The sequence below is a fragment of the Suncus etruscus genome, chromosome 2 (assembly GCF_024139225.1).
Source record: "Suncus etruscus isolate mSunEtr1 chromosome 2, mSunEtr1.pri.cur, whole genome shotgun sequence".
Taxonomy (NCBI): Eukaryota; Metazoa; Chordata; class Mammalia; order Eulipotyphla; family Soricidae; genus Suncus; species Suncus etruscus.
The window spans coordinates 147,357,544-147,383,169 of NC_064849.1; the positions used below are offsets into that span (position 1 = coordinate 147,357,544).

General features: G+C 40.3%; 1 pseudogene; it reads right to left on the minus strand.

Moving 5' to 3' along the window:
- Positions 1–2,516: 2,516 nt before the first annotated feature.
- Positions 2,517–24,904, minus strand: LOC126001894 (CCAAT/enhancer-binding protein zeta-like; annotated as a pseudogene).
- Between the last annotated feature and the right edge of the window lie 722 nt (positions 24,905–25,626).

Here is a 25,626-nt window from a genome sequence, read left to right on the forward strand (position 1 = left end):
GGGTTGGAGGTTGCCAAAACTGAGCATAAAATGGGGTCCAAAGGGTACAAACTTTCAGCTTAAGATAAATATGCTCAGGGAACTTAATGTTCAGTATGGTGACTATAATAAACAATTTGTTATTATGTCCTTAAAAGATGGTATAATTATAAATCTTAAATGTTCTGAGTGGGCTGTAATTATATGAGGGAATGGAGGTGTTGAGATGTAACTAACTCTATTGTGGTAAGCATTTTGCAATATTTAAATGTATTAAATCATCATGTTGTTCACTTTAAATACACAAAATGTTTTATATCAGTTAAATTTAAATAAGTGTAGAGGTGAAAAGAAGACATCAAAGAGCTCTTTTTCTCACTAATTTTCTCAATACATACATATAAACAATAGACAAAAATCCTAGTAAGCACATATCAAGAAATTATAAATGTAAACCAGAGATTCTTTACCAGAAACCAATGATACAACACATTAATTTAAAGTTTTTAAGCTTTAGGAACAATTTTTTTGTTGTTTAAACTGTAGTATTTTGTCTGTAGTATTTGGACTATAGTACTTTGCTATGGTGTCCTGAATCTTACTAGTCCAGCTCCTAACTTTGACATGCAGAATAAAATTCAGAATTTTCACTATTGCTTAAAGAAAATATAATCTTAACTTGTCTGTGATGAATATCCTCTGCATCTATTTGCATCGGGCACACAGATTCTCTTTATGTTCTTTATTTTATTTGGAGAGGAGGTCACATCTAGGTGCTGAGAGATGACTCCTGACTCTGTGATCAGGTATCATTCCTAGCAGTACTAGGGCACCACATGTGGCACAAGTAATGACACCAGGTTTGGGCACATGCAAGGCCCAATTCCTAGATAATCTGTGTAGCCCTCTCTTGATATCTTTTAAGCACAGACTACCTAGCTCATTTCATCCCACTCCAGGTGTGCATCTGTGTGATATTTTGATTTTAAATCATATGTATTAGGTCTTAGTTTTTGTTTCTGATACAGAACACAAAAAAGTCATTGAAACCCTTAAAGTTATGAGAGCTTTAAGGGGCTAGAGAGATAGAACTAGTAGGGCAAGACAAGTGTCTTGCACATGACTGACCTGGGTTTGATCTCTGGAATCCCAAATGGTCCTCCTTCACTGCCAGTAGCATTCCCTGAGTGCAGAGTTGGGAGTAACCCCTGATCACCACCATGTGTGACCCCAAAACAAAACAAACATAACTAAAAATAAATAAAAGTGGTATTTTTGTTAGTGGAGTTGGGTATGGAATCCTGCCACATGACTAAAGGATTACAACTTTCTTTCCCCAACCACTACTTCTAGGGGGAAGAGGAATGCTGAAGGTTGAATCTATTACCAACAGATAACAAATATTTTTAGAACTGGGTAGTTTTATTTCTAATTCTTGAGTAACATGATGATATCCATGAACCACTCAAAATGACAGAAGAATAATAACACATCCATGCTGAAAATTTGCAGTTAAATATTGCTTCTCAAGCAATTACATAATATATACAAGTCAAAGAATTGATTTTTAAGTCTTTTTTATCTTTTCAAATAATTGATTTGTTGTGTTTTGGGATATTGACCAGCTAGTCAACACAGTTGCCCTGCATAGAGGCAGTATAAGAAATTGCTAGATAGGCTACATTATATATATAACTATGTTATATATAACTATATTATATATAACTATATATATAACTATATATATAACTATATATATATATATATATATATATATATATATATAAAGTGTGTGTGTGTGTAAATGCTAGTTTGTGCCCTCCCTGGCATAGAGGCCTACTTCCTATTGAGCTTTCTTTCCCTCCATCTCCTATATTTTATTCTTTAATTTTTTTTTGGGGGGGGGGGGGGAGTTAGTGGTTGGGTAACATTTGATAGCCCTCAGCATTTTAGCCAATCTCTCCTGCCCTTCCATTTCATTGTTTTGTGCAGGGGCTTGAACCCAGGCCTTTCCACACTGAGACACATGCAGGCAGACCCTGGGACTAGCAAGTTCCTTTTGGGAGTTGCAGGCCTGATCAGGGTTATGATGAGTCTGTAACCCTCTTCCATCAAATTTCAGGCAGATGATGAGCAAGAGGTTCCCTTCCATCCTTGAAGATATGTGGGACCCCTATGGAAATATCAGAGTACAGACGGTTTTGACTAACTAAGGTCATTTTTTTATGCTCAATGATGAGCTCCATAATGCCTTTGTGATGTCACTGACTTTCCAGTCACACCAATTGGGTTTTACTAGTAAGTTTAAATCGAGCTGTTTCTTCTCAGATGGAGGGAGCAGTGCCTGCCCACCCCATAGAGTCTTTACCCAAGGATTTAGAAATCATCTGCTGGGCCTGATTAAGTCTCATTGCAGAGGAGCAGAGAATCTCCTCAAACTCTAGCTCACCAAGGCCCCAAGGAGGTAAAGCTTGTTTCCTCTTCCTCAGCTGAATCTGAACATTGAACTGAATCTTATAAGGCAACAGATTTTTTTTCTAGTTACAAATCCATAGAGCATTCTGGAACAGTACGGCATGTGCAAGCAGGATCAAGAGAAATGGTTCAACCCAAGAGTTAGACCGTTCTTTAGCAATGCCTGTTTTCTTCTGCTTCCTGGCTCTGTGCCCAGATCTGTGAGCTGCCCTTGGCCACCTGAGGAAGTATTTTTTCCTTCAGATGATGCTTTTGGGGTCTCGGCCTTGCAACCAGTAATCATGCTCGGTTTCCCACCACAACTGCTTGAAACTAGGGTTGTATCTGTTGGCCAACGAGTTCAAGTCAATGCTGTAGAACTTGGAGCCCACATTCTCATCCAATGAGTAGTCAAACTCTTAGGCAGAAACGAATAAGCTGGAGTCATGGAAACTTTTCTTTTTTTCTTTGGCCCCTGAAAAGACCCAACAATGTCAAAATCACACTTCCCTACCCTCTTGCCCCTTCTGCTGCTCGTGATGCTGCCTCCATCATCCAGATCGGCATTGTGATCCTCCTCGACTGAAGCATCCATTAAAGTGGCCCGCCCCGTCTTCCCCAAGTTTGGAGAACTCCTCCTCCCCCAGGATCCCCAGGGCCACCTGGTCGTCATCCAGGTCATCGATGTCCTCACTGGCCTTGGAGTCCTTGTTCTCCAGAGTGCTTTTAGCTCCGTGCTTTTAGCTCCTTGCTTTTCCTTCTTCGTGTTGACGAAGTCAAGGTCATCCTTCCCAATCATCATTTTCACACGTGTCGACCATCCTTTCAAACTCATCTTAATCCACATCTTCAATGCTTTTATCGTCTGAATTCTGTCTTTGTTTCTGGTTAACAGCAACTTTCTTGAATACCGGTGGAAGAACAGCTCGTGCACTGGGATCTGGCTTTTTTCCCCTGTCCAGAAACTCCCGACTCTTGATGGGAAGCCTGAGGGTATCACTCAGGAAATGCTTCCGCTTCAGCTGCATCACGACACTGTCCATGTTTTCTTTACCTTTATGTGACTTTGGATTTCGGTAAACAAAACCATCCAAGAATCTCATTAGCTTAAAATCTTGCAGCGGGCCCCTTAAGTACTGAATTGAATTTCCCTCAAAAATAGTCTTTGCAAAGAAGACCACGGAGGTGTGGTAATGGTCAGACAGCTCTTTGAGTTCTCAAAGACTCATATTTTCAGTTTTGCAAAATAGAGGGTCTTTTACTAAATAGGTTGTATCTATTGAGATGCTTTCCTCCTTTCAGATTATCGATGTGCACCCAAGATGGGGACCCAGCCTTCTAGAATTCAATCTGCTCTCCAGATGCTGTTTCTCCCGCCTCTGCTGCTTCCTCTGTTTTTGCCTCTTTATCTACATCGGTGAAACGTTCTGTGTCTTCATCATCTCTGACGTCAATAATAATCTTTTCTTCATCATCAGTCTCCATGCTGTCCAGCTGACTCGGCAGGGTCAGCGTAGCCTTGAGGATCTCAGACACGAGGTAGAGGGTGCCGCAGGCAAACAGGGGCATCTGCCCACAGACCACCTGCAGCAGCCACTTGATGAAGGCCAGCACCCACATGAGTTACCACATTGGCCTTCAGGAACTTGTAGATAAAATTGAGGAACAGGGTGGACTTGGAGCAAGTCAGTGGATCTGGGTTCAGCATCTTTCAGTAGAGCGCCATGTAATAGTAGTCGGAAATGGTCTACTGGGAGTTCATGACCTGGAAGAGCAGTATTAGGGCCTACATGTCCACCTGCTCCTGCACCTTGGTTGTCTCTGGTTAGGGCTTAGGGGTCGGCCTGGTTCACAGCCATCAGGAGGGTACAGAGCATCTTTGAGTCCAGCTCGTCTGGAAGAAACAGAAATACACAGTGATCAGTTGGGTAGTCAGGTTGCCATAGTCCAGCGACACTCTCTAGCCGAGGAAGCACATGGAGTAGTAGTTTGCTTTGGGGCTTATGCGAGCACTGAACAGCAGCCACTTCACCTTGCTGGACACCACTCCCTTCATGTCGGGGGGTGTTTTGGGGTTCTGCCGCAGCAGTGTCTCCAGCAGGTGCGAGATCCTCATGGCCACCCTGTTCAGGGGTCGCCCAGCTTGTTCACCAGGGCCTTCTCCTGCTCTGGTTTGTGGCACAGCAGCTCTTGAGCAGCGCACAGGGCGAGCGTCTTGGTGGTCACCAGGTCCTCATGGTCCAGTGTGTCCAGATCTACACAAACTTGGCCACTAGGTGCTATTGAGCTGGTGCTTGAAGTGCCACAGCACCAGCCTGAGGTAACAGGAGTCCCTGTTGCTGCTGCAGAATTTCTCAAGGCTGCCCACTGGGCACTTGGTGAATGGGCACAGCTTGCGGCTATCAGGCAGCAGGTGGGTAAACAGCAGCTCTTTGGCTGTGTCCTGTGCGAGCAGGCACTGATGCTTGCTGCCCTTCTTCTTCAATAGGCCCATCAGTGCCTCCAGCAACCCAATTGTGTGTACCATGTCATTCTGGATGATTAGGGTCATGGCAGCCAGTAGATCGTCCAGGGTCCCTGTGGACACGATGATCTTCATCCAGGTGGTGATGCCCTTCTTGTGAGGTGTTTGAGCCTGGTATAGGCTGATCTTGTGCTGGTACATCCTCTCTGTTTTTCTCTGCTTCTACTTGTTTGGACAGTGATGTTTCCTTCTTTTTTTTAATTTTTTATTTTTAATTATGAGAACAAAGATGCAAAGAAAGAAGACAAAGTAAAGTTACAGTGGAAGGACAATCACCCGTAACGTAATTCTCAGAAGAAGTCCCCTTGCTGATATCTTAACTTTGAACTTTCAGCCAAAGAACATTAAGATAAATAAAACAGAATCCATGTACATTTACTTTGTCCCTCAAGTCCCCAGATTGCAATACATTATAATATTTCTTAGCACCAGACAAGGCAATCTAAAGCCATAAAACTTATGTAACTCCTTAGACATTAGAGGCATAGTATTTTTTTACATTTCCATGTACATGCATATTAGTTTAAGTTAACCTCAAAAGTTTAAGTGGCTTTTTTAAAGGATGAGAGTCAAAGAAGCACAATAAAAACGGTGTTAGAGTGGCAATTGTTGTTTGCATAGGCCTACCAAAATATGAGGAGCATGGAAAGGAAAAGCCTTGGCCTAAATACAAAGAGACCCTACCCTGAAGTTTCCTGGCATAAGACCAACTCTAGGCTCCAGGCAAGCTAGATTGTCCAATCCAAGACATTGTCTATAGTGCCAACACACTTTTATTATTCACATAGTCTCTGTTGTTGGTATCATGTTTCTGTATTAAAGATCCTGGAATCTACATATCCTACATTGAAGTCAGGATGTGGAGCATCCTCTAGTTTCACCCCACAATTAAGGGCAATGCAGAGAGCCCTGCCCTGTAAGCAGGTCGTTGTTGTTGTTAAGTCTTCTCAGTGTTAAGGGAAGTCTCTTTTGAGCAGGTCTATGTCAGAGCAGTGGTAGGGTCTTCCGTGGTAGAGGATTGCTTCCAGGTGATGTTATAGACAAACTTGGATATTTCGTAGATGGCTTCCCTGGTTCAGGAGTGAATGGAAAATGCCCATTCTTCTGAGGCCTGTGCCAGGTTGTTATGTCAATGTTCAGGGTGTAAGGTCTCTTTTCACTACAAGATTTGTGTGTTATAATCTCTATTAGATAAGATCTTATTTGGAGGCCAGGGGCAGAAGAGGGGACAGCTGGGGGCCTATCAAGGCTCCCAGAGCACCCAAGTTAGGGAGAAGGCCTTCCACATGGGGTATCCCCAAACCCCATGCCACCTAGAGCTAGCCTCCAGATCAAGAAAGGATGTTTTCTTCTTAAAGATTTCTTTAGTCTCAATGTCATGAAGTATTTTACATACATTTTCTTCTATATACCTTATGGTTCTGGGTCTGATATCAAAGTCTTTATTCCAGTTGAATTTAACCTTTGTGCATGGTGTTCAATGGAGGTCTGAGTTCGCTTTTTTGCATTTGGCTAACCAGTTAGTTGTCCCAACACCACTTGTTGAAAGGCTTTTCTTGCTTCATTTTGCATTTCTTGCCCCTTTATCAAAGATTAATTGATTTTACATCTGGTGAAAATTCTCTAAATATTCAAGTTTATTTCACTGATCTGAGTGTCTGTTTTTATTCCAATACCATGCTGTTTTAATGACTATTGCTTTGTAGTAGAAGAAAAAATGCTCCACATCACTAATCATCAGGGAAATGCAAACCAAAACAACAAATAGGTACTATCTCATGCCAGAGATTGGCACACAGCGCAAAAAAAAAAAAAAAACAAAAAAAAAAAAACAAAGAACAATCAGTGCTTGTAGGAATGTGGGGAGAAAGGATCTCTCATTCACTACTGCTGGGAATGTCATCTAATCCAGCCCTTAACGAAAAAAATATGTAGACTCCTCAAAAAACGGAAAATTGAACTTCCATATGATCCAGCTATACACTCCTAGGGATATACCTTAGGAACACAAAAACAGTACAAAAATGCCTTCTTCACACCTCTATTCATTGCAACACTATTTACAATAGCAAGATTCCGTAAACAACCCAGATGCCGAACAACAGATGAGTGGCGAAAGAAATTGTGATACATATCATATAAACAGTGGAATACTATGCACCTGTCAGGAAAATGAAGTGATGAAATTTTCCTATACATGGATGGACATGGAAACTATTATGCTGAGTGAAATAATTCAGAGTGAGAAATGTGGACATAGAATAGTCTCACTCATCTATAGGTTTTAAGAAAAATGAGACATTATTGTAATAAAGCACAGAAACAATAGAGATGAGAGCTAGAAGGACCAATCCACTCTATGAAGCTTACCACAAACAGCCGTAGTTCAGTTAGAAAAATAACTACACTGACAACTATCATGACAAGGGTAGTCAGAATAGAATGCCTGTCTCGAATACAGGCAAGGGGTTTGGGAGGAGGAAGAAGGAGTTATTGCTGTGGGAATGTTACACTGGTGAAGGGGGTGTTCTTTTTATAACTAAAACCCAACTACAAACATGTTTGTAATCATGGTGCTTAAAGATTCATAAAACAAAGCAATTTTAAAAATTATAGCAATATAATTAGACTTCCATAAAAAAACTAAAATAAATGGTCTGATAATCTGTATATTGGTGAATCAGAACAATTCCACATGTTAGAGACCAAATTCCCAGAAAACAAACATTCTTTTGTTCAGACCCTCACCTTCTATCTTGTCAGTTAGTAATTTCTTGGATTCTATTTACAACTCTAGCAGGTTAGTAAATCTGAGGAAGGGGTATTGTGAACTTCTGATGTATAGCCAAGTGTTCAGAAGTCTGAGTAAGAACCTGGGTTTACAATCCACATCTGAATGCAGAGAAGTCTGTGGACATTGTGGAATTGAAGGTGAGCTCCCAAAAAATGTCAAGATCTTCTTGAATTGTAGTCAGAGCTTCTCTTGGTTTTGGTGGAAAAGTTTTCACACTATTGAACCTGGGAACCAGAATCTTTTATTTTTTTCCATAGATGATCTTAATACATTTGTTCATATAAGTGAGAGCAAAATTTTTTTTAAATAGTAGAAATAAAAAGAAAGGAATTGAAGAGAAAAGCAAAGGAAGAAATACTGCAACAAGCAAATTTGTAAAAATTATTGTATCTCCAATGAGGTCAGAAACTCATAATTAGAAAGTCTAGTAAGATCTTATTGATAATTGACCATTCTGTTATTTCATTTGTTCCTGAATATTTAGTGACTTCAGCTATACACTGTCATCAAAATCAATGTGTTCCTATGGGAATGACATTATTAAGCAATGAAGTTGTTGCATAGCCACAAATGCAGATATGTAGTCCAGGAAATCAAAACACTATTACTGATGCTACTGCTTTTGAGGGTGTATTTTCTGGCACAGATCATCCAGAAGTAAAAGAAGGCAGGAGGAAAGGTCCCTGCACTTGCTATTAAAAGACACGGTAGTATGAGGCCAAATACCAGCATTCCTGGAGTTTTGTCAGATTGGTGCTCTGCAGAGTCATGGAGGAGTTGTGAAGCAGAGTCATAGGCAAAGCAGCAATTATGGCTGATGTGTGCAGTAGACATGGCTTTGACAGGGCGGAGCTTGACCTGCCCTCTCCTCCCAAGATTGCCAGCTTTCAGCTGTGTGGCCAGTGTATCCATGATTTTTCACAGCTTGGTTTATATCTCTACTGAGAATAAAGTGAGTCTTTGGAGCTGACTCATTTCAGACATGGTGACTTGTTTGTGGGTGTAGTTATGGCTGCCAGGCTTGAGAATTACAAGAAGGCAGGAAGAGATTGCCTGCGCTCACTCCAAAAAGGATCTGGTGATTGTAACCTAAATACCCTCATACCTGGAGTTTGGTGAACAGAATCTCAACTTTCTTACTCTTCCCTGTTGGTTTCCTCAGCCTTCTCACATTTCAATTCCTTTCTTGTTTTTAATCTACTCTTCATAAAACCTCTGTCACAAAAATAAAATTCTCAAACTACCTAATTGTAAACACCAACTCCCACTCAGGCCCCATAGCCAAATTCTCTATAGTTTATTAATGTTTGTTCACTTAAAAGTGTGTCATCTATTTATAATTTTACTTATTATTTTATTTCTTCTGTATGAAAAACAAAGTTGCTTGAAGGTCAGACTGTTGTCTCTCTCTTTGCTGAAGATGCAGTCCTAGCTACAGAGAAGCCATTGTCAGTTTGCTCTTGCTCAGGACTCTCTCTCACTGAGAAAGTTCTTCTTTCTCTTACTGAGAAGCAAATCAGGAAGTCACACCTCAGTGGCTGTTTTTTGGATACTGAAAAGACACCATGGAACTGAAGGTAGAAATTGACTGTGATAGAATTATTCTCTCACCAGCTACAATGTGAAATCTTTGAGGAATTAGTATATTGGCTTGATCAGAGGCACAATAGAAAAGAATGTTAAGTAAAAGAACTTTTCAATGCCTACCAACACTAAAAATCACTATCAGGAAAATTACATTTGTTGGAGGTACTAAAGCTTGGGATTGCTTTCCAAGATGAAGATCCACAAAAACTCAGACTTGTACAGTACTTTGAAGATTGTTAAATAGACTATTCCTATCATCACTGCAAATACTTAAGTTAACCTTTTAAATTGACCAAGAATTTTTTTTTAAAACGAAGTATTTCTTGTCTTACCATTGTATTCTAGATATAGTTCTAGTAAAAATTAGTCTTTTAGATATTGATTTCAAAAAGCCATACATAACTCAAAATTTCACATATAATACAAAAGCAAAAGTTTTATAAGTAGATATTAGAATAATAGCTTTGTAGGGAAAAATCAGTAATATTGTAAGTCAATATGCTAAAAATACAACTCTGCAAAATAATACCTACTGTGACTTTCCCAGAAACATAAAAAAAAGTACTTGACTCACCCTATGAACCTAAACACCTAAAATTATCTTCTTAAACCATCAAAAAGAGTTTCCAAACATAGTTATCTTAAACAATTAAACCAAGGTGAAAGCTTTGCCCCTGTGAGGAAGGCACATAGCATTTTGTTCACACTTACCATACACACTGCTTAGCCAAGAACTTGAAGCAACCAGGAAAAGAGATTTCAATTGACAGTATCATTCTATAATGATAGCTTTTTTGCACTCATTTATTTATTTTTTTTAATAATTAAGCTATATTTTTAACAAATAAGACTTGTATGTATAACTTTCAATTGACAGTACATGTAAGCTGAGTGACTGAAGCTAAGGAAAATTCCTACTAGAGATCTCTGTACTTCAGAAAACTCCTATATTACAAGGTGAAAGCTTTGCCCCTGTGAGGAGGGTGCATAGCATTTTATTCACACATACCATACACACTGCTTAGCCAAGAACTTGAAGCAACCAGGAAAAGAGATTTCAATTGGCAGTATCATTTTCCTGATTAACCCTGTGACTGGAGCATCCTGTTTGGGGATTTAGATCTATCCATCAACAGATATTTTATTCAATGTTGACTTAGTGTCCAGAGAGTTGTTAACACAGCCAGATAACACAAGCAGAGACAAAAATGCCAGAAGCAAGGGGAAGGGGAGAATAACAAGAACTGAAGTTAAAAAAGAATGTTTTTACTCAAAGAATGCTTTTACTCAATTTTAGTAGCACTGAAAGAAGATAATTTTATGGATAAAATACTATGTTTAGGCATTAAAGAATCATCCACAAAATAATCTTTCATATAAATCAAATTTACCTAACAAAACCCTGCTACAGTAGTATTTTGATTTTTAAATATGAATGATTTCAAAAAATTTTAAATAAAAATGGTTTTTAAAATAATAAATCAATAATATTATTGTGTTTTTTAAATTTTTATCTAGCCACCTTTATTTTTTTAAATATATAAAATCTTTACTTAAACACCATAATTATAAGCATGATTGTAGTTGGGTTTCAGTCATAAACAGAACACCCTCCATCACCAGTGCAATATTCCCATTACCAATGCCACCCCTCCTTCCAAACTCTGCCCTGTATTTTACTTCTATCACTCATTAAGATTGTCATGATAGTTATTCGTGTAGTTATTTCCCTAACTACAATCACTACTTTTTGTGGTGCGCTTCATATTGTGAGCCAGTCCTTCCAGCCCTCATCTCTATTGTCTCTGGAAATTATTACAATAATGTCCTTAATTTTTCTTAAAACCCATAGATGAGTGAAACTATTCTGTGTGTCTCTCTCCCTCTGACTTATTTCACTCTGCTTAATAGATTCCATATACATCCATGTATAAGAAAATTTTATGACTTCATCTCTCCTGATGGCTGCATAATATTTCATTGTGTATATGTACCACAGTTTCTTTAGCCATTCATCCGTTGAAGGGCATCTTGGTTGTTTTCAGAATCTGGCTATTGTAAATAGCACTGAAATGAATATAGGTGTGAGGAAGGGATTTTTGAATTGCGTTTTTGTGTTCCTAGGGTATATCCCTAGGAGTAATATGGCTGGATCATATGGGAGCTCAATTTCTAGTTTTATGAGGAATCTCCATATTGTTTTTTATAAAGGCTAGACTAGACGGAATTTCCAGCAGCAGTGACTTAGAGTTCCTTTCTCTCTACATCCCCACCAGCACTGATTATTCATGGTCTTTGTGATGTGTGCCAGTCTCTGTGGTGTGAGATGGTATCTCATAGTTGTTTTGATTTGTATCTCTCTGATAATTAATGATGTGGAGCATTTTTATGTGTCTTTTGACCATTTGTATTTTTTTCTTTGACAAAGTGTCTGTTCATTTCTTCTCCCCATTTTTCATGTAGAAAGATTTTTTTTTGTTAAATTCTGTCAATACCTTGTATATTTTGGATATTAGCCCCTTATCAGATGGGTAGTAGGTGAATAGTTTCTCCTATTCTTTTGTATCCTAGGAACTATTTCCTTTGAGGAGTAGAAGCTTCTAAGCTTAATATAGTCTCATTTGTTTATCGCTGCTCCCACTTGTCTGAAGAGTGCTGTTTCCTCCTTGAAGATGCTTTAGTCTCAATGTCATGGAATGTTTTACCTACATGTTGTTCTATATACCTTATGGTTTCAGGACTGATATCAAGGTCTTCAATCCATTTGAGTTTGATTTTTTTTGCATGGTGTTAGATGGGGGTCTGAGTTCACTTTTTTACAAGTAGCTAACCAGTTGTGCCAATACCACTTGTTGAAGAGGCTTTCCTTGCTCCATTTTGGATTTCTTGCCCCTTTATCAAAGATTAGTTACTTGTATGTCTGGGGAACAATCTCTGAATACTCAAGTCTATTCCACTGATCTGAGGATCTGTCTTTATTCCAATACCATGCTGTTTTAATAACTATTTCTTTGTAATACAATTTAAAATTGGGGAAAGTAATGCCTCCAATATTCCTTCCAATATTCCTTGCTTTAGCTATTCATGGGTGTTTATTGTTCCAAATTTATTTCAGGAGTGTTTGATCCACTTACTTAAAGAATGCCATGAGTATCTTTAAAGAGATTACATTAAATCTGTGCAATGCTTTGGGAATTATTGATATTTTAATTATATTAATCCTGCCAGTCCATGAGCAGGGTATGTGTCTTCATTTTCTGAGTCCTCTTTTGTTTCTTGAAGCAGACTTTTGTAGTTTTCTTTGTATAGTTCCATCACCTATTTAGTTAAGTTGACTCCAAGATATTGTAGGGTACTAATGTGAATGGGATTGTATTTTATAATGTTCATATCCTCTCTATAATTATTAGTGTATAAGAAGGCCATTGACTTTTGTGTGTTAAATTTGTAACTGCCACTTTGCTATATGAATCTATTGTTTCTAGAAGCTTTTTGACAGAGTCTTTAGGGTTTTCTAAATATAGTATCATGTCATCTGCAAACAGTGAGAGCTTGACTTCTTCTTTTCTATCTGAATGTCCTTGATATCTTTTTCTTGCCTAATCTCTAGGGCAAGTACTTCCAGTTCTATGTTGAATAGGAGTAGTGAAAGAGGGCATCCTTGTCTTGTACCAGATTTTAGAGGAAAGGCTTTTAGTTTATCTCCATTGTGAATAATATTTGCCATTGGCTTGTGGTAGATGGCCTTGACTATATTGAGATAAGTTCCTGTTGATGCGTTTTTTTTTTATCAAGAACGGGTGTTGGACCTTATTGAATGCTTTCTCTGCATCTATTAATATGATTTTTATTTTCATTTTTGTTGCTATGGTGTATTATGTTGATTGATTTACTGATGTTAAACTATCCTTGCATTCCTGGGATGAAACCTATGTGGTCGTGGTGAATGACCTTGATGATGCATTGAATTCTATTTGCCAGGATTCTTGAGTATCTTTGCATCTGTGTTCATCAGGGATATTGGTTTGTAATTTTCTTTTTTGGCAGCATCTCTGTCTGGCTTTGGTATAAAGGTGATGTTGGCTTCATAGAAACTACTTGGAAGTGTTCCTGTTTCTTCAATTTTATGAAAGAGCCTGAAAAAGATTGATAGAAGTTCCTCTTGAAAGGTTTGAAAGAATTATTTAGTGAACCCAACTGGGCCTAGCTTTTGTTTTTGAATAATATTATTTTTAAAAATATTCTAATTGAGAGTCATTTGGATGGCATGGCTATTTTTAAAAAAATAGAAAAGTCCATGTACCATACCTCCCCCAAATTTGGCATTGCTTTCAAAACAAAATGATTATTTAAAAAAAAACATTTAACTCAAGTCTAAGATGTTATTTTGCAATGATAAGCAGTATTGAGAAATTTGGTGGAGACACAGAGCTAGTAGAGTGAGGAAGGTGCTTGTCTCACATGCAGCTAGCTCATCTATCCCCAACAGCACACATGGCCCCCTGAACCCTGTCAGGAATGATCACTGAGCACAGAAAGAAATACACAAAAAAAGACCTTAAGCAATTCTGAATATAGGTCCAGAGAGAGAGGAAGAAAGTTAGAGAGAGAGAGAGAGAGACAGAGACAGAGACAGAGAGACAGAGAGAAAAGAAAAAAAGTGGAAGAGAAACGGGCTTACAAAATAATGACGAGAGAAAGATATGTCAGAGTTTGATTCAATGCATAATCAATCACTAGATAATCTGGCATTCATACTTTGGGGTGGTCAAATAGCCAGAATCTGGCTATTGTAAATAGTGCAGCAATAAATATAGGTGTGAGGAAGGGATTTTTGTATTGTATTTTTGTGTTCCTAAGGTATATCCCTAGCAGCTAAGTAATTTTTGTTTTGTGTTTTAGGCCATACCCAGCAATGCGCAGGGATTACTTCTGGATCTGCACTCAAAAAATTACTCCTGGCAGTGCTTGGGGAAACATACAGGATGGTCAGGATTTAATTGAAATTAGTTATTTGAGAGGCAGTACACTAAACATTTCTCAAACATTTATCCCCAGTCAACTGGAGTTTTTGCTGGTTGTGTAACACATTAAAAAGACCAACTGTGACAAACGAATTGCCATATCTGTACCCAGCCAGTTCCATAGACTCATTTTGTTCTTGAAAGAAATGTAAACTGGGGGGCTGAAGCAGTGGCTCAACAGTAGGGAGTTTGCCTTGCAAGCGGCTGACTCAGGACAAACCGTGGTTCAATCCCCCTGCGTCCCATATGGTCACCCAAGCCAGGAGCGATTTCTGAGACCATAGCTAGGAGTAACCTGCGTTACGAAGTAGCCTGAGCGTCACCGGGTGTGCCCCCCACCAAAAAAATGAAATATAAACTGAGCTGTGAAAAATTATGGTTACACCAGTCAAGCAGCCCAAAACTGGCAATCTCTGGAAAAGAATGCTGTCCAAATCCCTGCCTAGCTTAAACCACACCTGCTGCACCAATCACTCACAATCATTGCTTAGCCAATGGCCCTGTTTGACCACTTCTCTTTGCAAAGACACCAATTTTACCAAAATCCTACATATGCAGGTATTTGGGCTGATAACAGCAGGACTTCTATTTAGAGTGTGTACATGCACATTCCTTCCACCTTCTTTTTCTTCCAGAAGCTCTGGCAGCAGGAAACATACCTGATAGAAGTCACAGTATCAGCAATAGTGCTTGAAATTCCTACATCCAGGGCCACATAACAATTCCATTTTTGAGTTCTATTGTCACCCCTGTAGGAACATACTAATTTAAATGCCAATGTGTAGCTGAAGTCACCTAATACTCAGAAACAAATAAAGTAACAGAGTAGTCAACTACAACAAGAGCTTGCTAAACCTTCTGACAATGATTTAATGACCTCATTGGAGATACAATGATTTTCACAAATTTGCTTGTCACTATACTCCTTTTTTCCCCTTCTTTTCTTTTTGCCTTTTTTTTGATAATTTTGCTTCCACTTACCTGGTAACAAATGTATTAAATCAACTATGTGATACATGGTAAAAAAAAAAAAAAAAAAAAAAAAAAAAGAAACCAACAAATAAAGTCAATGAAAAAAAGACAAACTATTGAGTATTTTACATTAAAATACATTTAGGTTCCTAGAGAGGAGTGGGTTTTCAATTTTTATACTAAAATAAAACCAACTCTTGGGGTCCAGAATAATACTTCAGCAGATAGGATAATTGTTATGTACATAGCCAACCTGACTTGGTCTTTGGCATCTCATTTATCCAGTCCCCTAAACAACACCAAGAGTAATTCCTGAATGCAGAGCCAGGAATAACTCCTGAGCACAACTGGGTGTGGCCCCAAAACAAAAGAAAAATTCTTGGTTATTGAAAAGACTCATTCACAATTACTTTTCCTTATCTGAAAAAAATGACACTATTCTTTCAGTGCCAAATATTTTCTTTCCTCTGTATTTTAATCTAGCATGTTTCTTTGTTGCAATTACACTTTTGTTTCACTTGTCATCTAGGAATACTTATTTTTTTCTAGTTTTAAAATAATCTGTCATAAAACATGACCATTCAGGCCAGATAAAAATAACCATCAATAACAGGGAAGAAATAAAATAGAGGAGGTTATTAAGAAGAGGAGAAAGGAAGTAAAAGGGGCATAGGTCAGGGATCTTACACATATCAGAGCTGTGGATTTATGATATATTTATATATCTAAATCACAGAGCCAAAACACTGAAAGAATGAGACCCAAATCACAACAACCAAAACCAAAAATGTGCTTCTGGAGGATGCAGAGTGAATAGTGAGAGGAAACCTGGGGACATTGGTGAAGGGAAGTATACACTGGTGGTGTGTTTGGGGCTGGAACATTGCATGCCTGAAAATCAACTATGAAAAATTTTGTAAATAATCATAGTACCTTAATAAAAATAAAAATAAATAGCCATCAATTTCTTCCTCCTAACAACCTTAGGAAGAGGTTTAGATAACACACACACACACACACACACACACACACACACACACACACACACTGAATTGTGACTGAGTAAGGGAATAAGTAGGAAGAGCATATGAGAAGATCCTAAGAAAGTTTAGTCTTGGGGCCAGAGAGGTGGCGCTAGAGATAAGGTGTCTGCCTTGTAAGCACTAGCAAAGGAAGGACTGCAGTTCGATCCCCCCGGCGTCCCATATGATCCCTCCAAGCCAGAGTTCCACCAAGTTCCACAATATTTAATGAAACCACCTTAACTCCTGGTCCAAATTTAAGAAATTTAGGGGAAAGTGGTTGGAGCACTAGCTCTAAAGGATATTGACTTGGGACAGGGGTGATAGTATAGCCAGTAAGGCACTTGCTTCATACATGGCTGATCTGCATTTGATCCTCTGCATCCCATATGAACCCTTGAGCATTTCCAGGAATGATTCCTAAGCTCAGAGCCAGGAATAACCCCTGAGGATCATTGGTTGTAGCCCATAAGCAAAAAAAAAAAAAAAGAGAGAAAGAGAGAGAGAGAGAGAGAGAGAGAGAGAGAGAGAGAAGAGAAAAGAAAAAATAGAAATGAAAGAAAAGAAAAGAAAAGAAAAGAGAAAGAAAAGAAAAGGAAAAAAACAGTGATTTTGGGCCAAAACAATAGCAGGTAGAATGTTTCCCATATGGTCCTCTGAGCCCACTAGGAGTAATTCCTGAGAACAGAGACTGAAGTAATCTCTGAACACTTCTAGTTATACCTCTACTGTTACCTACCCCCAAATCTTCCTCCATTTGTTTTGGCTTTTTAATTTGGGGGACAAATCTAACTTAAATTTAAGAATTACCTCTGTAGAGGGAAAGAGATAGACATAGAATAGTCTCACTCATCTATGGGTTTTAAGAAAAATAAAAAACATTATTGTAATAATGCCCAGAGACAATAGAGATGAGGTCTGAAAGGACTGGCTTATGATATGAAGCTCACCACAAAGAGTGGTGAGTGCAGTTAGAAAAATAATTACACTGACAACTATGACCATGTCGATGAGTAAGAAGTAGAATGCCTGCCTCAAACACAGGTGGGAAGGGGAGATGGAGGACATTGGTGACAGGAATGTTGAACTGTTGAAGGAGGATGTTCTTTTTATGACTAAAACCCAACTACAATCATGTTTGTAAACATGGTGCTTAAATTAAGATATTAGGGGCTGGAGAGATAGTATGGAGGCAAGGCATTTTCCTTGCATGCAGAAGGGCGGTGGTTCAAATCCCGGCATCCCATATGGTACCCCGAGCCTGCCAGGAGCGATTCCCGAGCATAGAGCCAGCAGTAACCCTGAGCTCTGCTGGGTGTGACCCCCCAAAACATTAAGATATTAAAAAAATAATTATCTCTGTAGGCCAGAGAGAAAGCACAGTGGTAGGGTATTTGCCTTGCATGCAGTCAACCCAGGATGGACAGTGAATCAATTCCTGGCATCCCATGTGGTCCCTAGAGCCTGCCAGGAGTGTTTTCTGAGCACAGAGACAGAAGTACCCCTGAGTTTCGCCGGGTGTGACCCCCAAAAAATTACCTCTGTAATTTTAATATGAATAAACCTCAGAAAATCAAGATTTAAAAAGAAATAACCACTTAGGAGTTATTTTAAAAATCCAACTAAAAAGTAAGCCATTGCCTGAGATGGTAGTTAGAAGATGGAGAACAGCATCAACATTTTTGACAAATTCTCTCTTACAGCTAACAAATGAGACTATTTTGCTCAGTTAAACTAATCATCTGTTTCAGCATGTTCCATGGTCATTACTGGCTGCATCCTATGACCATCTGGAGACCAGAATGACCAGCCAAGCCCTGTGTCTTCACACACACACACAAAAACGTTTACAAAATTCATTGGCATGTTCCTCAAAGTTTGCCGTGTTCTTTGAACTTTCCTGACCTTGGGAAAATGATTTGCCATGGAAAAATTTTCAGCCAACGGAGCTTGGACTCTTCTTGAAATCACATGAACTCTTGCATTGAAAATACTGTTTTGTGTATTTCTGTTTTTTGTGTCAGCTCCAGAATCTGCATTTCTCTCATTGAGCAAAGACTCAGGAGAGCCAATGAAAAGAACGGGCTTAGGAGCCCAGCCATCAAGACAAGCTCTCATATTCAAATTGTAAGTGTAGCTTAAAGCTATGTTGTTATAAAATTAATTTTATAATGTTTATTCTGTAAAATTTATTGAAAAATTATTCTGTTTTCAAATTTTGTGTGACATTGCCCTCCAAGAAACTCACTATCAAGCACCAGATGAAAAAATTTGTTAATCTATCAGTTTAAATTCTACACTCAGATAACTTATATTATTTTGCTTTGTATGGGGGCCCGTTGTGCTCAGAGGTTATTCCTGGCTCTGTACACAGGAATTACTCCTAGCAGTGCTAAAGGAATTTTAGGGGGTCCTGAAGAGCAAACTGGGATCAGCAGTGTAAGGCAAGCCCCTACCTCCTGGCCTATGGCTCCAACCCATCATTTGTTTTGAATTTTAGCTATATTGTATTTAACCTAGAACGTTAAAAATATTATTTTACTCTGCCCTGAACATAAAACATTAAAAGTAAGAGTTTTTCCTTTTTGTGCTGTCTTTAAATTCCAATGGAATTTTCAATGAAAGAGTTAATGTAACTTAAAGAAGGAATCCTTATGTAGATGAATTATGATGACCTCATTATGCTACATATTATTTTAAAATACATTTTAAAAGACTATTCTTTTTATTCAAAATTTAGCTTTTATTATAAAGTTGGAAATAAATAAATGTATACTTTTCTCCCTTTCTTCTGTGGTTTTATTGGGTCTTCCTCTTCTCTATGTCTTTTATATTCTCAAATAAGACGATTTTACTGCACCATCAAATAAATAAACCACTCAGTTAATAATTAAAAATATAAATTAGGGGCTGGAGAGATAGCACCACTGTAGGGCATTTGCCTTGCACGCAGCCAATTCAGGACAGTGATTCAAATCCTGGCATCTCATATGGTCCTCCATGCCTGCCAGGAATGATTTCTGAGCACAGAGCCAGGCATTTACCCCTGTTAATGTGTGAGATGTGACCAAGTATGACCCCTCCAAAATAAATAAATTATAGTATGTATCATAATTTATATTTTATATTCACTTTATAAAATAGGAATTGAAATGAGGTCAAGATAAAAAAGGAAGAATTTGTGTTCACCACATGCTGCTATTACAATAAATCTACACTAAACGTCTGATAATGCAATACAGAAACCTACCTGAAACCCCTGATGAATATATCTTTAACAGGAAGAGGCAAAAAGAAGTCCTCAATATAGGATGGAGACAAAGATGCCCTTACTAAGAAAGAAACCCCACCACAGAACAACGGAAGAGATTCCTGAGGTATAAAACTTTATCATGGGTGGCACAGAATATTTTGCAAACATTTGGTATCCCATTCTATGTGCCTATACTTACAACCTAGAAATGGGAAGCAAAAAGTGTGAAAATAGGTGTGTGAGGCTCAGGCAGGCATCATCTTGGTGAATGCTTACAACTTTGCTGTTGGGTACCATATTACATCTTACTCTCCATAATAATGGACCCTGGGGAGAAATTCTGAAAAGAAATCCATCTTCTACGAGCAAATCTTTGAGTTGCCTGGGGACTGAGAAGAAAAATTAAGAGTGCTTTCTTAGCAGACATACCCTGACCTTCTAGTCAACATCATTACTTAATAACAAGCTGTCCCCCTAAAGACAGAAAGTATTTGTGGGGCCGGCGAGGTGGCAATAGAGGTAAGGTGTCTACCTTGCAAGCGCTAGCCAAGGAATGACTGTGGTTCAATCCCTGGCGTCCTATATGGTCCCCCCAAGCTAGGGGCAAGTTCTGAGCGCTAAGCCAGGAGTAACCCCTGAGCATCAAATGGGTGTGCCCCCCCCAGAAAAAAAGTACTTGTGTCATCCCAAAGCATTGCCAGTTAGTCTGGGAAATCCATTGTTCACTGTGCTTCCTGCAAACTCCTGACTTTGAGCTCTGGAACAGCAAAAAATGCTGGTTGCTGAGTACTAATGACCTTGAGTTTTACTTACTGTCAACGCCTCTTAAACTAAGCACATAAATGACCAAAATGGGCACGTGGCTGGTCAAAATATTTAGTGTCTCCAATCTTGATCACCATCCAGGCCTACTCAAATAGAAAACTCTGGCCTTTGCCAGACTCACACATGGCTACATAGAAAGTGTGAGATGAGAAGATATATCCAAGTATATTCATGGTTTAAGACAATATCCTACCAACTTTGGACTGTAGTGAACATAGGGATGAGAGAGGGAGGGGCTTATTGTTTAGTGCTGAGAGTGGAGAGGTGAACAATATCTTTGTATGGAATACCAGAAACCCTGTCACCAAAATTAGAATAAAAATTATTTTTAAATATAATAACTTCAAAACACTCTTTAAAACATTTTAGTAGAGGTATTATAATTTATAAAACTGATAGAGTTACATGGATACATTCTAACATGGCACTCTCCACTACAGTGTCTACTTCCCTCCACCATGATCTCAATGACTTCCCCAATCCCTCCAAAGCACATTTCTGTAGAATAGCTCTCATTTTAGAAATAATTCTTATGCATAAGAGCTTTGCACACTACCTAAAGAAGACTTCAAAGCCAGAGTCCTGATGGAGGATCACTAAAATGAAGTCAGTGGAACAGAACTTTAACAAAAACAGAGGAAGTAGGGCCAATAAAGATACAACTGTAGGTATGGTATTTGCTTTGTATATATCTAACCTGAGTTTGACCCAGCACAACATGTGGTTCCCGGGCACTGGCAGAAATGCTCCCTGAGTGTATAGTGTATAGTAAATAGTAAAAATTTGCCTTGTATAAATCAACCTGGATTTTACTCCTAATACAACATAGCTCCAGGCAGAAATGATTCTTGAATGTAGAGCTAGGATTAAGCCCTGAGCACATCCAGGTGTGGCCCAATACCTGTACTATGAAAAAAAATTTTTTAAAGGGAAGGGGGAGGAAAGAGCTATAGTACAACTGGTGGGGCAAATGCCTTGCATGTGGTTAACCAGAGTTGATCCCTTGCATTCCATATGGTCTTCTTAGCACTTCCACAAGTTAATTCCTGAGTGCAGAGCCAGGAATAACCTCTGAATCACCAGGTGTGACCCAAAAACCAAACAATAACGACAATGCCAAAAGTATGAGCAAAAGTTTGAGAACAGTCCACGTAGAAATCAGAGCTAACAAATAGTTTCTGTAAAAAAGTCACAAGAGTTGTCTCTGCCATCACCAACACTAGTCAACCAGAGCCAAGGGACATATAGTCACCAATATCACACCAGCATTCTGCCAGTAGCTTTGTGTCCTTGGATTTCCAACAACCTATTAAAATATTTGGTTGATTACCATGAAGTTCAGATATGTGCCTCACCCAAAGATATTAAAGAAGCATATTGGAAACTGGCACTGAAGTTGCTTCTTAATAAAAATCCTGAAAATAAGGAAGAAACAATAAAAAAAGGTCAAGCAGTGGAGCTTCTGCCAGCATGGAAAATGGCAGGCCTCCCTCCATTACAAAGGCCTTTTTACCAAGCCTAGGGGGAGTACAGGGCTTGACCACCCCAAGAGCTTTCCATCTCCTTCTTCCCAGACTCCAGGGCTAACTCTGGGCTGCACACCCAGGGGGCCAGTGAGGTGGGTTCTGGGAGGAGTTTAAAGGGGACCCCAGGCTTTTTCCCTAACCCCCACATATTAAAAGAGGTGCTGGCTTCAGGAAATTGCAGGCAACTTTCCTTCCTACCAGTATCCATTCTGAAATCGATATTTTAAAGTAGACAATTAATTAGAATATCATTAGGTTTAATCTGTTTGTAATATACAGAATTGCGTGGTCCTAGAGTCCCCCGGAGGGGCCCGGCCAGCGGGGAAACGGCTGGGAGGCTCTTGGACTTCCGCACTCTTATTTTGCTGAGTTAAAAGAACAACCACACCTGTAAAAAATCTGAGAGAGGTTAGTAAAGAAGACCCCAGGCGAAGTTCCGGTCAGAGGCAAAATTTATTGGGTTCAGCAACTCTTATATAGAGGAGGAGAAATGGGCAGGAAAAAGAACATGTCAATCATACTTTTTGGCGGGAAGGTTTTTAGAACAAAGGGCAGTAAAATATTCAGAAGGGATGGAGACCTTATGTCTCCAAAGTGGGATCTGCAGCCGCTTATCTGGGCTAACATCAGTTTGTGAAGGGGGCAGGTTTTTGAAGGTAGCTATTAACTCCGGAAAGAAGCTAAAGGGAGTGGTCTAGATCTGGATTTAGCATTGGGGGTGTTCACTTTTCCTTTGGCTTCAAAGAAAAAATCTCCTTCAGCTGTGAAATACCTTTCCTGTTAGTCCAACAGCTTACAGCAAAATCAGCAGATGGGCAGCCTTAGGTAAAGGCTGCATAAAAGACAGAAGACAGAAAAATTGATCCTCTGACAGGATACTGTCTCCAACATCTCCCCCTTTCTCTTCTAATAAAAGAAGGAAAGTCGTGCGTGGGTGGAAGACCCTGTCTTAGGCGTGCAGGGTTTGACCAGGTCGGACATGGCCATCAGCCGCATTTAAAATGATGGCTACGGACGCGGTGGGTGTGCACGGAGGTCCGAATTATACGCCGTAGCCTTTTGGGGCCATGCCCTAACTGGGACCCTACTAATCCCGTCGTAGGCATCTCCACAGCCGAGAGCACAAAGACCGGAGCGAGCTCCGTCTGTTAGCGATGCGCTCAATCTCCTGGAAACTTAGTGGCTGGAGGGGCGGCTTGGTGACTATAGCCAAGTTTTCACAGGAAGCACGTGGGGCTAGTTGGCAGTGAACCTGAACAGAGGTTTTTTCCTTATCATCTGCCAGATTTTTAACAAGGTCCGTGAGTTTGCGTAGAGCCCATGGGCCAAGGGAAAGGAGCAGCATGAGGCTAATGAGGGGTCCCAAAACAGTGGACAGTATAGTGTGAAGCCAAGGAGAAGAGAAAAACCAGCCCTGGTACCAACTTTGTTCTTGATTAAAATGGCTCAGAAATTCATTCATACCATCACCAATGTGTTGAACACTGTTCCTAACTAGTCCAGTCTTGTCTTTGAAAATACAACATTGTTCCTTAAGGGCTACACAGACTCCCCCTTCTTTCATAAGGGCAAAATCTAAAGCACGGCGATTTTGAAGGACAACATCAGCAAGGGAACTAACTGTGTCAGTGAGAAATTGTAAACTGGTTTTGATTTCATTAACATCTTGTTCTACTGCCTGAGTAAGGAGACGAAAGTTGGATTGAGAGGAGACAAGAGAGTAGATTCCTGTGCCAGCACCGGTAGCGCCAACAGCAAGAAGAACTGCAAGTGAAACAGTGATAAAGGGCTCACGACGTCGGCGGGAGAGGGATGGAAATGAGAAGGAATTGAGAGATGTACCAGAAGAGGGAAAGATATGTTCAGAGTGAATGGTGATTTTTGGAATGAGAATAACAAGAATGCAATAGTCATGAGAGAGGAGAAAAGAAGAGCGAATGACAAAGGGAGTAAGGCCAGAGGCACAGGCAAAGTAAGTGTCATTGGGTGCTAGCAGATAAGTGTCAGAAGAGGAAGAATTGGAGATAGTCACAGTATAGTTGCACACATCTAGCAGCTGGCTAGGGAGCAAGGAGTCAGCAGGCTTGATGCAAAGTCCAGAGCCTACGACTTGACCGACTGTAATGCCATGTTGGGGATGTGTGTTCCAGCGTAGACGGGAGGGGTCTGAGGTAGATGAGAGGTTGCCAAAAACAGCAACACCTTCATAGAAAGGAGGTTGAGGAGAGAAACAAAGCCAACAGCGTTCATAAGCAGGATCTGTAAGAGCAATAGCAGAAGCATTCATAAGGTTGAGAATAACTTGAGAGGATGGAGTGGGACTGGAGGGCAAAGTGAGTTGACGAAGAGAAGCAGAGGTAGAGGGGGGAGAGGGAGGAGGGGAAGGAATTCGAAAAGGGGTACCTAGATTGGGGTGAAAAAAGGCATTGGGGCCTACAACGAGGGGACGAGAGACCGGCAACTGTTTAAGCAAACGAAGGGAGAAAAGAAGACCGTGATCGGTACCCTGAATGTAAAGTCTGAGACCCCATTGTACAGCTTGAGTCCAGTGATGTTTGCGGCCAGCGGCAGTGAAGTTGATGAGGATGGGGTTGCACCAGCCACGGGTGGCCGAGGAAGCATCGCAGTCCAGATGAGGCAGAGGGGGGCGTGAAACAGTGATGAAGTCCCAGGAGGAAGAGGGATGCCAGTAGGCAGTGCCAGTGGTTTCGCAGCCCCAGGAGGCGCAGAAATACTGTTCATGAAATCCGCATTTGACGTCATCGTAGCGGGGACGATGATGGCCAGGGCAGACGTAAAAGGTGGTGGTAGGGTGGCTCAGAATGTCTCTGCGGATGACGGAGTTACAGCCTCCAGCGGCAGGGGCGTAGTAGTCGTAGTGGTCGACAGCATGGGGTTGAGGTAGGCGAAAAGCGGAGGTGCCCCAGAACGAGCTCGCACCCATGGCGAGGGCACAAAGGTCGACTTGCAGGACAGGCCAAGGAATGGAGGTGGAGAGGATGGAGGTTTGATTGGCGACGTCACCAGCCTCATTGATGATCTGCCAGGTATAATTGAAGACTCGATAGCGGTCATTGGTTTGGGCTGGGCAGGCGGTGGGGAGCAGGAGCAACAACAGCAACAAGAGGACGGACATGTTCAGCGTTGATTTCAGGGACATCAGCAGCAGCATCAACGGGGTCGGGTTCTGGAAGAGAAGGGGGAATGGGGTTCTCAGGGCTAGGGGCCCTGGGCGGATTATAATGTTTGACCAGCCGGTCTGGAAGCCAGCGGGTATCACCAGTGTCTGTGTTATGGACACAAGCATGGCCTTTGCCCCAGATGAGAACTGGGTGGGGCCCTTTCCAGAGTCCCGATCGAACATCTTTCCAGAGGACAGACTGGAAACCATCGGCAGTGTGTGGATGCCAATATCGATCAGCCGCCGAGCGGCTTTGAGGATCTAGAGACAAGAAATTGAGCACAAAAAGTGCATGGGCAAGCAGAAGGCGGTGCTTGCCTCGGCGAGCGTACAAGGTTTCACTTTCGCCTGCGAGCTTAAAGAGCATATTTTTCAAGGTTTGATTAGCTCGCTCAACAATGCCTTGACCCTGGGGGTTAAAGGCTATTCCCGTTTTGTGCTTAATGCCAAATTTAGCACAAAAGTCTTGAAATTTTTTGCCAACA